Source organism: Rhagoletis pomonella, unplaced genomic scaffold (genome assembly GCF_013731165.1).
Source record: "Rhagoletis pomonella isolate Grant_MI unplaced genomic scaffold, Rhpom_1.0 Rhpom_scaffold_00005, whole genome shotgun sequence".
In the NCBI taxonomy this organism is placed as follows: domain Eukaryota; kingdom Metazoa; phylum Arthropoda; class Insecta; order Diptera; family Tephritidae; genus Rhagoletis; species Rhagoletis pomonella.
The window spans coordinates 58,181,373-58,197,047 of NW_023458559.1; positions in this window are offsets into that span (position 1 = coordinate 58,181,373).

Here is a 15,675-nt window from a genome sequence, read left to right on the forward strand (position 1 = left end):
TTTTCAAATTTTTAATTATTATCCTTTTAGCACTACTTATAAATATTTATGTACGTGTATAGCTAAATTTGTTGTAGTGTATTCTGTTTATTTTTTTAATAGCTTTACTAAATTTGTTTGAGTTTTTTTCTTAAAATTTTTGATTTGAGTTGTGTGATTTGAGATGTTTTTTTGGTGGTAATGAGAGTATATCGAGCCCTAACCGCCAAAATAACGTAAGCGACATTTTTTTTCAAAATTTTATTTTTGATGCAGAAATGCATCTAGCTGCTCAAGGAATATTTCTGCATCAAAAAGAAAATTTTGAAAAAAATATCGCTTACGTTATTTTGGCGGTTAGGGCTCGATATTGTATTTATTAAAATTTTTATTGTTTTGTAGAGAGGATTTCGTTTTTTTATTTAGCCAATAATGGCTTTGAAGAAATAATTAAAAAATTTAAAGTAGAATGTTGGGAAAATAAATTGTTTATATATATATATATTTTATATTTGAAATGTAACTTTGAGGCTTTAAAACTCCAATGGAGTGAGAAAAAATTTAGGGAAGTGAGAAAACCAAGGACGTTTTTTGAAATTAAAAAGAGTTTCCGATTTCAAGCGTATGATGGGCACTTGCTTGCCCGCGGGCAAAGCTCTTTTAAGCTTTCTATACATTTTGCATAGGCGCGTGCCGAGTAAAAGCTCTCTCTGCACATCGCTATTGTAGAGCGATTTTTTAGAGCTTTTTCATGAAATAAGAAGCTCTGCTTTTGCTTGAAGCTTTTTGCTAGCCTTTGAAATGTACTGTAATAGCCCTGAACTAGTGATAATAATAGGTAAATGCTCCAAAATATGCCGTCATTAATTTATCGGTTTTTTCAGTGTACCAGGTAGAGCTTTTAAATGTACGCGGAAACCATTAAAAGCTCTCTTTCAGCGTTTTTCTCAAAATATTTTCAAGAAAGCTTTCAATTGGTCGCGACCGGTCGTGGTTATAAGAAAATACGCTTCTTTTGGTGAGACTATTTTACGAGCTTTTTTAGGACAGTGTTTCAACAATCGTGGAAATAAATGAAGGTTGCGATTTTGTCTAGAGCATTTCGAGCTTATTTTACATATGTATGTATATATTTCTGAAAAAAACCCTTGTAACAAGAAAACAAATAAACAAAGAAAAGCTCTTTTTTTGGCTTAAAAATTATTTTCGAGCTTTTTGAATTTTTCTGTTATTGTAGCAAGCTTTTTACCATCTTTTTGGTTGTAAAAAGGGAGCCTTGAAATTGTCATAGTAAAAGCTCATTGATTTAATATTTTTGTTACAAAATAAAATTGATTCATGCTTTGATTATTTAGTTGGCACATTATAAAAAAGGAAAAAGTCGGCAATTATGTGGGAGCCAGAGCATTAACTACCGAAGAATATGAAAAGAAAAAAGTGGGACAGATTAGTTTTTTTTTTTATATTTGCGGTTCACCTCGTCTTCTTGCGCAAATGCCGAAAATTCCAAACAATTGACGTTTTTCTTGCTTCGTATTGGATTTGTTTTTGGTTTTATATATGTACATATGTACCTGAAAAGATTTTCGGCTGTTTTTTGCTGCCAAAATATTTCGCATATTTTTATCCCCCGACACACTGCAGTCGACACAGTGCTGCATGCACATACATGCAGCGATTTAGTATTATACTATTTAATAAATATAAGTATATTATTTATTACAATTATTTTGTTTTTTTTTTTCGTATTTCTTTTTTAGGTTTATGATATGGACGAGATTGTGCATTCCAGTGTGACAGATTTGTTTCCTTTGTTTTTGTAGTGAAATAAAATATAAACTTTATTATTTAAAAAAGCTTTTGAATAGAATGTATTCACTATTGATGTCAGCTAACAGCATATGAAAGCGCTGTTTATTCACTTTCGTATTCTTTATTTTCAATTGCTGATAAATTAAACTTCTTTCGCTTATTTCACTGAAATTTTAAGACTTTGAAAATTTCGCTGAACAGCAACTACTTCCCTTGGCTAGCTGCTTTCACCGTAACTCGTAAGCTCAAAAGCTATCGAAAGCTTGGCGCTAAAGGCTGCCTAAAGTTGGCTGCTGGCTTCCTTCTGAGAACTAGACTTGCAAGAAAGAAAATGTTTTCATATTTGATTCTGTCACCACTTTTTTTGCCGTAACGGTTTTCGTTGATTAGCCTTTCATTCTTCAATTTCGATTCTTCATTTAGTTATTTTATATATTTAGATACGTGTATGCGTGTATAGTAAATATGAATATATGTATGTATGTATATATATTTTACGTTTATATGTATGTATGTATGTATGTATTGTATATTTCAATAAATATTGTATTTATTATATTTATTTATGTATGACACCTACTGCATGCTACGGACACTGAGAGAGTGAGAAATTTGTTAATTTGTTTTTGTCTTTATTGTTGCTTAAAAAGTTTAAAATGTTCTTCATTATTTTTTTTGTTGTTGTCGTTTTTGGTTCTACTTGGTATCTTTCCACTCTTTTGAATCTACCAAAATTTTTTTTACTCGCGTGTATATATTCATTTATGTATGTATGCATGTATGTATATAATAATAATTTGTTCATTTTGTGGGTACTTGTTTCTTTGCTTGATTTGCTTTATTCCGTCATTTTATCTCAACTTCTTTAAAAAACCACCTACTTATTTACTAAGTTTTACATACATACATACATACATACATATGTATGTATATATTTTTTAAGCATTATATTAAATATTATTTGTAATTTGTATTTAGCTGAGTCTTTGTAGTTGTTTTTTTTATGTTTTTTTTTTTGTTTTTTCAGAAAAAGGCAAAAATTTTGCGAGAGCTTTCACTTTCACATGAAATTATTTACATACATACATTTAGTAAACAAGACTTCATACACACATATCTACACGTGATAATGCCTACTTAATAATTTTTATACATTTATAGCCTTATCCATAAAAAATAAAGTAGCTCTAAAAAAGGTTTATAAATTGAAAAATGTATGAAAACATCATTTTATAAAGTTTTTTAAACCTACTTAATTTTTTATGAATAAGGCCATTAGTATTTTGTGTGGGTTTGTTACCAGAGTAATTTTATTTGTTGGTCGATTATTTCTCTTTAATTTTCTTGTGATTTCGTTGAGTTACTACAATCGCATAGTTTGTGAGGAGCTTTTCGTGTAAAAGTTGCTGAAGGATCATTAAGTACGCGCAAAGTTAAAAAGCTTAAAGAGCTTTCTCTGAAAGTTAAACACTTTCGGGAGTGAAAGCTCAATAGAAGCTTTTTGCGCTGTTAAAGTTTTCTTGACTTTTTCTCAATTCATTTTTTAAGGCCAGGTTATTCGCACTTGAAGGTAAGAAAATGCGAAATACTCGTTTGCATCTATGGTAGAAAATTTTCTGTTTTAAATATTTACTTCAGCGCTTTTGCAATGTAATCACCCACTCATCTTTCTTATGGAATAAGATTTTTTCTTTGGAAAAATGCATAATGGCACAGTTTTAAATTTGCTTTCAATTAATTATTCAGCCAATTTTCCTTCTTAATTTTTTTGGTTTTTCTTATTTGTTAAATTTATTTCCTTATTTTCATTTAATTTAGTATTACTTATTTATATGTATGTATGTATATCTTCTCTTCCCTTATTCACTTAAGTTCTAAATATGTATGCGCTTGTGATTATCATTAGGGAATAATAAATATTTTTCAACGTACACGCAGATTAAATTTAAAATTCTAAAGACACACCGAGAAATGTTTGTTGAACTTGTGGGTTATTGTTTTTTCATTTTTTGTAATATTAACTACTATTTAATATTTCTATTATACTATTATGCTCATTTAACAATCCTAGATAACTAAGAATTTTCATAATCAGCCTATTCATAAGCATGTTTGTATGCATGTACATATGTATTTGTAGGTGTTTTTGTGTTTTGGACGTGTATCTAAGAAAACCAGAAACAAAATTTATAAAAGTTGTACTAAAAAAACTATAAACATATGAAGAATTTTAAAATTTGCATTCAAAATTTTTAACAAATTTTTCTGAGAAAAAAAATTTAAACTTGCTTAGTTTTAAAAGCTTCATATTTAAAAAGGCAAATAAACCGCAGTTAAAGGGATTTAAAACTTCTAATTTATTAATTTTTTTTTTAATTAAAATAAAAAATCTTAGAATTTGTATCAAAACCGTTTCAAAAATAAATTTTCAAAAGCTTCATATTTAAAAACAAAAAAAGAAAAAAGGCGCAGAGTAAAAATTTGAAATTTTTAATTTCGTTAAGTTTTTGTACTTAAAATGAAAGTCCCAAAGTTTTAATGAAAACCTTAAAAAAATTAAAATTCGAAAGCTTCCAAAAAATTTAAAATCCTAATTTTTTTTACTTAAAATAAATTTAAAATTTCAGTCACACCATTTCAAAAATAATTTTCAACAGGCTCATATTTGTTAAAAATAATTTCAAAAAAGCCGCATTAAAGAAATTTCAAGTTTTATATACAGTCAATCAATAAAGTTTTGGTACAGCAATTTTTTTTTGCAATACGGGCAACTGTTTTCTAATTATTTTATTTTTCACAAATTTTTTATAAACCCCAAAAATCCTAGCTCCAAAGCTTGCGCAAAATTAAAGAAAACTGAGTATGTAGTTTTTTAGCCCATTTAGTTTTAGTAAATAGTGTGCAAGTCCGAGGTGGCTAGGACTTGCCAATGATTTTTGGCAAATTTTTTTCTTGAAGGTGTCGTTCATTTTCTCCATATAAAAAAATCTCTAACATTTTTATATGGAGAAAATTAGCGACACCTTCAAAAAAATTTTTTTAATCTTTGGTAAGTCCTAGCTTTCTCAGACTTGCACTTTATTATACTAAAATTGAATGGGCTAGAAAACTGCATACTTTTTCAAGAGACTGTAATTTAAAAGTGCAATATTTTAACGAAAATTTGCAGAATTTTCTTTAATTTTTCTCAAGGTTTGGAGCTCTGATTTTTGTAGTTTATGTTGTAGAATTAACCATGTTTTTATAAAAAATTTGCGAAAAATAAAATAATTAAAAATTAGTTGCCCGTATTGCCAAAAAATCGCTGTACCCAAACTTTATTGATTGACTATAATATTTTTACAAATTTTTATTCCACTAGTTGGCAGCAGTGCTTGATAAGTAGCTGCAGAGGCGGTGTCCTAACGCATACTCTGTATTTGTGGTAAGGTTTTTCTGATTTTTTTTATCAGATATACTACATGACAGCTTTAAAATAGCATCAGTAATAAGAGATTAGTAAAATCATTAATATGAATTGCTTTAAAAAAGCAGGCAATCTTGTTAAAATTTACAAAGAGCTTGTAGGAATGGCAGCTTTGTATATATATATATATATATGCATTTATTTGTGTCATTTCAGCACTTGAAGCTCAGCTTTGATTGAGAACTTTTACTGGCACTATTTTTAGATAAACATGGCATCTGTCAAATGGCCGTGGTTATAAGAGCTTTTACAGAAAACTAACAGTCTATCGAAACTAAGTGCGTTAATGCCGTTATATGGTATTTCTTTTATAATTTTCGAACGAAGTGAAATGAGCCAAAAAGTGGAATGTTTTTGTGTTCTCCGTACTGTCAAAGTAAAAAGATTGGCCAAAGTATGTAAAACTCATTTGTTTTATAAACATACACTTGCCTACATACATATACATATCTGCGTAATCCTATTCTTTTTTATAAATATTGACAATGTTTTGCAACTAAAATGTTGATTTTAGTTTTTTAATAATAATTAAAAAAATAAAATAATTTTAGTATAATAATGTACAAATTTGAAACGGCTAAAGATTCGCGTTGATTTTTAATATTTTTTTGCAGACGGTTCTACGTATTTTTCTCCATAAAAAGTATGTGCGAAATTTTTTTGTATATAGAAGAAGGGTTATTTTCTTTTTATAATCAGGCAACATCGAATAAGAATTTTTCGCCGTTGCACAAACCGTGAGTTAGGTACTACTTGCAAATTAGGTTTTTACAAATAGCTTAGGTGTAAAGGTAGTAAATGGTGATTCATTTTTATTTCATAGTAAATATTTAATTCTGATAATCTCAAAATCTAAACAAAATATGTAATATGCACTGGGGGAAGAAAAGTGCATATTTTCGAGGAACTGATTTTTTGTTTTGTTATTTTTATTTTATACATATGTTTGTATGTACATTTGTTAATAAATTCATAGAACTGAATTACAAAATTTTAGTTTTTTTGGTAAGTAATTATGCCAGTGCGGGGAATTTCGCAGTGACCAACGGGGAGAAAGAAAAAATGAGTTGGCCCTCCCTGGTTCCGAGCTAATCATTTCCCGCTAGAGAAGCTATCTATATAGATACTTAAGATGAACCCGACCGGGGTAAAATTACAATCTGATATCATCACTGGTCTATGTACCGTTCATGAAGACTTTTACCCACAATTTTTCTTTCGCAGACACAAAACCATTTGCTTTACATGTTCCATATTTCTAGGCTCAATAGCTATTTGATCTTCGATGCGCTTCTAGTGCAGTCTTAATGTCGGTTGTTGTGCATCAACAGGTGTTCCTAAAAACATGCAGCATGCAAGCGAAAAGTAGATGTGTAATATAAGATCAGAGGAGAGTACTGTTTATTTAGAGACTGACTGCCGATTTCCGCTTAAAACTTAAATGGCATTCAAGTTAACTATGAATGAGTACTCAAAACCAAGGATGCATTTTCCATATTTAAATATGCGATATTGGGCGCATTGGGTTTAATATTTGACCTGAAAATGAGTATTTTTCAATCATCAATCGAAACTTAAATTGCTCATTAATCTTTAGATTTTTTTTTGTTTTATTACAAGCTTTAATTATGTTTCACCTGTGTGTAATCAAATCTTGTAGTAAATTTTCCCGATGAGCTAGAGACTTAAAACTTCAAACTTAGCTAGGAGCCCGATTACCATGCAATATGAAAGAGGAATTAATCGGCTAGGTGGTGCAGGGTTGCTATTTAGAATGTATATTACTTACACAAAAGGGAATAGCTCCACAAAAAATGTTCCGATAGGTGGCGCAGGTGTCGAGATATTTGAAAAACGCGTATTTATGACCAGATTTGTTTCATATGTATTTAGAATGCATATTACTTAAACGTATTTTAATAAAGAAATAATTCCCCAAAAAATTTAGCCGTTAAGTAGAGCGGCTGTCGATTTTTCTCTTGTTTTACTAGCCCCTAATAAAAGCTCGTCTTAAATTGGTTTTTGTTTTAAACTACTTGTTAAAAATGTGGCATAGCGAATTCTATAATTTCATTGGAGTTCGATTCAGTTTGAGCCAAGCTGGTAACAAAAATGTGCAGTAATTTAATTATTGTAGCTAGAAAAGTCTGATCTAAAATACGCTGAAACTTTAAACTTTTTTCCTAACTTCGAGTGATGAACTTCAATGCCAAACTTCGGGTGTATTTTGTAGAAGATATTCACAACAAAAGTAACAGTGGGCCAACTTTCAAAACTCAAAATGTCGATGATTATGTGAAACTCAAACAACAACAAAACTAGCGAATTAAAAGCGTACTAAGAGTAGAGGAAATAATAAAGAATAAAATACACAAATGGATTTTTTTGCAACATAATAAGTTTTTTGTTTTTATTTAAATTTTTTTGTGGTGTAATTTGGTTTTTTGTATTTTTTGTTTATGATTTTTTTGTTGTATTTTTTCACATATTGTTTTTTTTTGAAATTCGCATTTTATTACACAAATTAATGAAATTAGCTGTTGAAGCTTATATTTTTTGTTTGTTTTTGCGTTGTGTTGTGCACTGATTTGTTGGTGTGTGTGTTTTTTTCATGTTTGCAATTAGTTGTTGTTTTCCTACTACGCACACAAAAACGGTGAAAATTTTTAAAAATTCTTTAATAATAATTTATTATAATATTTTGCACAATACAATAACTAAGTTAAATTGTTAATAGTAATTAATTGAATTGGAAAAATGCCTACATAATCACGCGCACTCGCATACAAATACAAATACAAATATAGTATATATTGTTTAATTTCTGCATATTTCATACTTAAATACATAGTGTACATATATATATATATATATATTTAGAGATATACAATATATAAAACAAATAACTAAACATATACAAATACGAATACTTTTGATGTAAATATGTATGTATGTGTGTGTAAGTAGTTAAAGGTGAAAATTTGTTAAACGCTAAGTGTGAGAGAAACATTTTTGTGTTTTTAATTTTATTTTAGTTATATTTATATATGTATGTATGCATGTATAATTGTAGTTTTTGCTTTTATGTTTGTTTTCGTGTGCTTTAATGCTTTGCTTTTTATATATACATATACATATGTGTGTGTGTGTGTGTGTATTTTCTCATGTGAGCGCATTGTAGGAAGTGGAGTTGAGATGAGTTATAATTTTGCTTATACATTTAATTTTTTTTAAATAAATAATATGCAGCTGAGGAGTGGTGTTATTGTAAGCAAATCTGTTAGCGCTTTCGGTTGGATTCTCTGAAAATATTTTTTGAGTAAACACAAAGTATGGGCGTGTGTATTTTATTTTATTGCTCTCCGCTTTGATAATATTTTTTATTTTTAGGTTTTGTAATTCTCTTGTTTTAAAGCAAGTGTACTGGCTTTTTTTCTTAATTATTTTTTCTGCTAGCTGCTATCTCTTTCCATTCCTGCCATCTTTCGTGCCACGTGCTGATGCAACAAAAATTTAAATGATTAAAAACCTGGCTTCCTAATAACGCTAAATGTTTTCGTTTTTTGAGTTTTTTCATATTTTCAAGTTTACATTTTCATTTGCTTTTGCTTTTTTACATAACCTAATTATTTGTATTCTTTATACATATTTTGTAATTTTATATTCTAAGATTTTTCTTTAATAAATTAATATATGAATAATTGTTATTCAATCACATGGTGGGATAATCGTTAAATATTTATTTTTAACAATTTCTATATTAGTTAGTTATTATGTATTACTTTATATACATCTAAGCTAAATAATGGAAACTTTGATTTACTCTTTCAAGCTTTTTGTTTATTGCATTAATGCGCTATTTCAAAGAAAAGAAATTCTGTGTCGTATTTGTTATTATTATTATTATTATTATTATTGTTGCTGCTGTCTGCTGTTTTACATATTTCACCTGTTTAGTTGCTACATAGTTCATAATTAAGTATATTGTATTACATATGTACATACATACATAGTCGCTACTGCGCCGGTAAGCATAATTGAGTTTTGATTTTCGGTTATTATTTTTTGTTGTTGTAACTGCTGCTGTGCTTAGGTTGTTGAATTTTTCACATAAATTTTCTAATTTGCGTTAATATTTTTGCCAAAAGAGGCATATTTTTTTTTAACATTAGGCTATTGTTGTTGTAGTTTCAAGCATACACATATATTTCCTACTAGTTGTTGCTGTAATTGTTGCTATTGTTTATGTTTGATAACAGTGATTAGCCTAGTTGGACATTTAAAATGAAAAAAGTCTGTGTTTGCATTTCTTTTGCATTTTTACTGGCTATTTTCGGCATATTTTTCCATGAATTTTATTTGTTACTGATTTTTTATTTTTTTTATTTATAACTTTTTCAAATTGCGCTTCAATATTTTCTTAGGTGTGTAATTATCGAAACTTTAAAAAGACACATACATATACAATAAACATATAGACATAGATAAGTTCGGAATATTATAAAATACTACTATGTACTCAATTTTTAGCCATTTGTAGTTTATTTCTTTGTTTTACTTCGATAAGTTGTTTATTATTTTTTAACTGATTGGTTAATTTTCTTCTCCACCTCACTATTCTCCTTTTAACTCTACTGCTACTTTTTTTTTATTTTTCTTCCCCTTCTTCCTATTTAACACAATTTCTTAATATTTTATTTAAATATTTTCGCAATCAACGCTTTGCTTCATTTTATGCTTAATTTGTTGTCGTTGATTTTTATTGTTTTACAAAATACTTTGAGGAGCACTGGACGTGTTACGTTTTTGTTTTCTATTTTTTATTTTTTTATTTTAAGCCTATTCGTATTGAATTACTGTTTAATTTTTTAATACTAAAAATGCGTAAAATGAGAATTCGATTTTAGCTAGCATTTCTTGCTAATAAAAACATATTTTTTTGCTATTTTCTTTGCAAAAAGTTCTCAACTTTACAAAAAAATTGCACAATACTGCAAATTATTTGAAAACTGGAATTAAAGCGACTATTCAAAGCATCAAAACATACACTGAAAGCGGCGTTTCATATTTTTATTTTTACTTTAGCTGCTACTTTACAATATTAATTATTAATTACATTTTTATGCTTATCTATTGCAACATATAAAGCTTAAAAAACACTATTTAAAAGGAATGAAGTTTATTATCGCTGGCAGCTAAGGCCGATAGTCGTTGAAGTGTATTTTTAAGCAGCTTTAAAAAATACAAAGAAAGCTCATAAGCCGCATTATTTCACAAAAGTCGCAAAAAAAAATTAAATTTTTAGCAAATTTTAAAGTCTGAAAACGCATTACATTTAACTTGCCGCAATGCAAGGCTTTCACAAGTAGACTGCAAACTTTTGAATCTTTAACATCCATTGAAGCTTCACTCACGTGCTTTCGTTGTATGCTAACTGAAGCTTTGTCATGGCAAATATTTTAGTTCCTAAACAACCTAAAGCTTTCAATGTGTAGAAGTAAATTTTTGAAGCTTTCGCAGCAATTTAGGTTTTTCTGCAGACTTACAGAAGCTTTCTCATAGCAAAGATTTTACTTCCTAAAATGCTAAAATTTTCAATGTGGAGAAATGAACTGTTGACACTTTCACAGCAATTGAGGCTTACACATGCTTTTCACTTACAGAAACTTTCACATGGTAATGATTGTAGTTCCCAAAAAAAAAAAAGCTAAAGCCTTAAACGTATAGTAGTAGACTTACAGAAGCTTTCACATAGTAAATGCTTTAGTCCTTAGCAAATGTTAGAGCGATCTTTTCTGTTTTCACACTCATACTCGTAGAAGCATTCACGCGCTTCAGGTGAAATTTTGCAGTTTAAATGCTTTTTTCTTATTCAGTGAAATTTTTGATCTCCAACCCTTTCAAAACGAAAGCAGCATCCTCCACCACTTTAAATTTAGTTACGGTCTTCATGAAGTTTCAATTGGTTACTTGTGAAAGTTTTGCTTAGAAAAATAGGCTTATTAAAGCTTTCAGTGTCATTGAAGCCTTAACGCATTTTCTCAATTAAAAAGAAGCAATGCTAGCAAATAATATACATAAATAAAATTTTCTTCATGAATATTCTTGTTTTTACTCAGTTACTATGCCTAATTTACATTTTGCATCAATTAATAAATAGATCACATTCATGGTTCTATTTTTCGCTTTCTCTTACTTAGTTCATATTAAATTTTAATTTAGATATTTCTAGTATGTATTTATGTATGTAACTTTATGTTTTTTTTTTATTTGAGTGTGGCTATATGTGTGTGTCTGTGTGAAGTGGTTCATATGTGCTAGTTTATGTAAAATTTTATTGTTGCTGAATGCTGCTTGCTTTTATGTATTTTATGAAATTTTAATGGCTCTGAACTTTTTACATCAACTCTCTTATGATTCTTTAACAGTTTAACCACGCTAAATGCTCGAAATCGCTGATTGTTTCTTTAAAATTAATGCTTACGACATAACAAATTTTATAAATTATACTTTAAAACTAATATTTGAAATAATACTTAGATTTATTTCAAATTGGAGATCTTTTGCAAACAAATTGCCAAACTAAAAAAAAAAGAAAAATCCAAAAAAGTAGCCGTTTTTTTTACATGTGATTGGCTGGCAAAGTTCTTTTGGCGTCAAACCAAAGCTGTGTGGCACAGCACAAAATGAGGGTGAGCTTTTAAGTAAAGCGTGAAAACAAAGTACACAAATATTTTTTTGAAAAAAGAACTGAAGAAACCCCCGACAAACGAGCTTTGGAGGGAAACCACTGTTTAGTAGATTCGAAAATTTAAAGACTATGTTTCCTAGGCGAAAATTTGAGGCCTCAGCTTCATTAATCGAAAATTTGTGTATGGAAAAGGAATAAGCATCTGATATACTCCAGGTTGGAAAATTTTGCGCTATCTCTCGGTTTGACTACTTTGCGTTGTATTCCCTTATTAGTTATTGGCATTATTTTTTTAAGGCTTGAGCTTAAATCTAAAAATTTCAGAAATTGAATGAAGTCAATACTGTCACCGGTAAATTAAATAAAGAATCAGTAATTTGGTAATTTAAGCGAAAAATATAAAATATTGTGTTAATAAAGGATTTAAACTTTCAATTGTATTAATTGAAAAAGGCAGTTTTTTCAAAAACAAAAATTTCAAATAATTAAATGATTTTCCAACAAAAAGTTTTAGTTTGGTTATAAGCACAAAGCTTGATTTATAGCCCAGTTCTGTATAGGTGACAAAATTTTTGTAACTGATGAATTTAAACTTTTTATTATATTTTTCTGTAAAACACTGCGACAAGAATTTGTCACTGATAAATAATAGAGCCGTTAATTTGAGAAAAAATATTAATTATTCACATTTTTTCTAGAAACACTTAAGTTGTTTTAGAAAAAAAAAATAAATATTTGTGGCAAATTTTTTTTTCAAAAACTTCATTTTATGTATTCAAAAATTTCTTTTCGGTAAAAATTTAGTAGGTTGCTGTAAAACGTTAAATTATTACTTTTAAGAAACAGTGAAAATTGGTTAAAAAAAATTAATGCTTTTGTATTTATTTTTCGAAAAATTATTACAATTAGTTATAAATATTTGAGTAATTTTTTTACAAAGCACTAATTTTTCTTTCATAAAAGTTCTACAGTATAAATTCTTTAAACAAAAAGATTTTTTTTTGTTTTTCACAAAGAAAATTGACTTTTCTTTAAACTAACTGAAAACACTTTAGGGGACACTAAATTCTTTAAATTTGTTTTTTCATTTCTTAAATATTATTTCCAAAACTGCTTTCTGCAGCCTTTCTTGTTTAACTTCAAATATCTGCGCTGCCCTCTATTAATTATACCATCCTCGTGAATTTCATGTGTACGTGTGTAAGTGTTGGCTGTTTATGTGATTTGATTGCTAACCTATTTTACTTAAATATAATAAATATGTAATTATTATTTGTTGTATGTGTGTGTGTGTGTGAGTTGCTTTCGTTTGCTTTACACTAACTATATATGTATATCATATTACACCTTATTATATGTATATCCCTATATACTTATATAGCCTTACAACTATCTATATATATTATTATTATTATTAATACATTACTATATAACACAGATGACTTTATCTTTTGCTTGCATTTCTTACACACCATTCCCCCTTGCGAAATTCGTTCCATTTTTATCAACTTTTTTGTATTATTTTTTGCGTTTTGTTACATTTTCGGCTCAATAATAAATAATTAAAAAAAAAAACTCCTACACACTTCTTATATAACAACCTATACCTTCGTTAAACTTTTCTTATTGATTTTTTGTTTTGTTTTTTTTTAGGTTTCGGACCTTCACACATACATATTTTTATAATTTGTAATTTGTTTTTGTTGTTGTCCTACTACTTTTATTTTCACTTCATTTTGACGATTTGTTTGCTTGTTTTGCCTTTGTTTTTTTTTGTTCGGTGATGATGTCTGACCACCAACACCGCGCTTAAAATTAAGATTAGAATTTTAAATCGTGTAATATTTTTTATTTAAATTTTTTTTATAGATTTTCTTCTGCTGCTTATAAAAAAGTTGATTTGATTCTCATCCCATTTGCTTATGTATGTATGTATGTATATGCTTAGTATTTGTTTTTGTTTTTCAAATTGTAATTGAGCTGCTTTATCTATTTATTATTGTAGTATATTTGTATGTACGAGTAGTTCAGAGCTGATTTTTTTGCGTTTAACTACTATTTTAGTAAATTTACATTAAGCCGGTGTTTGTTTAATGGATAGCTATGGGTTTTTATAGTTTGCAGTGTTTGAAAATTACCATAGTTTATTTTGAAAATGTTGAGAAGCATTTTTTTTTTTTTAATTTGTGGTTTTGCTTCTTCTGCTGATTATTCATCTTCCGGTAAATTTTGTTTTTGTTGCGTAACTATTCTAACATCTATGCTACACTAATCATGCTATAGTATCTACTACATATACGCATTTACATATATTGATTGAATTTGTTAGTTTCGTATATTGTGAGTGTGTGTGTGTGTGTGTGTGTGTGTAAGCAAATGAATTTGACTTAATAACCGTGAAATTAATTTTGAATTTTTGTAATATTACAGAAATTAATTGAGAAGAAAATCCTATTAAAATTTTTTTTTGAGTGATTTAGTTAAATTGGAATAGTATGTGTGGTGCAATAAAAAACAAAGTAAAAAAAAAAAAATAATTGGCAATTAGTGGAGGTCAATAAAATGTATTTAGTTAATTTAAATAAGTGTTCTTAATAGTTTTAAACTCATTTCATTTGCTTCTTTTTTTTTGTTATTTAGGCAACTGCTCACATAGTTGAAAAAACATTTTTTTTGGAACAAGTTATGTATATATGTAGTTTGTTGAACTTCATATTAAAAGTACATTAAAATTTAACTTCAAATTTAATTTTAATTTTAACTTATAACAACAAGAATATGAAATACAAAAACCCCTATTAAAAAATCGGAAATTAAAAGTGAATTAAAAGCCGAAAATATGCACTATTACATAAAATAGTTTCATAAAATGTTTAACTGAAATCTCGAATTTTTATTTTAATTTCGAGGCCAATGAATTTTAGGCATTTTAAAATATTTTTCAAAGTCAAATTGTTATAAAACTTCAAATTCATACAAAGAATTCAATTAAAACTAAAACGAGAGTTGTAAATTTATTTTGAAGGTAAAAAATAAATATGAGCAGTTATAAATATTTCGAGGCAATAAAATCGTGAATATTTTAAAGATTTTTTAAATTCCAATTAAAAAAACTGTATGGTTTTACTATATAAGAAAAAATAAATAAATTTCAGCAAAAACTATTGCTGCAGCATATTTTAACTTTGGTTTATCGCCACTCCGTTTCAGTTTTGAGCCAAAAAAGAAGCAAAATAAATTATATAGAATCTAAAATTTTTTTAAAGTAAAAGTAAAGAAAAAATTACAATTTTCAAGAGTAGTTAAGGAAAAAAAATAAAAAAAATTAAAATAAAAAAATAACAATAAAAAAATTTAAATCTTTTGAAAAAATTTAAAAAAAAAAAATATTAATTTAAAGCCTATAATCTATCTCGAACGATATGCCGCACGAATGATTCGTCTGCAGACGTTTGTTTCGAGGTACATAATTAGGCGGTTAAATGTGATTGAAATTTATGTTATAGGTACATTTTAACTACAAAAAAGTAAAACATATAAGAAGTACATATAAATGCTTAAAACTTTTAATTTTGAAAAAAAGATATGCGACAATAATTAACTTAAACATTTTAATTTCCACAAAAACTATATTGCAAATATTTGAACTGGTATTTAGCGGTATTCTGATTTGAAACCCCAAAAAAATATTGAATAAATGACTATTTTCAGAACACACATAATTCTT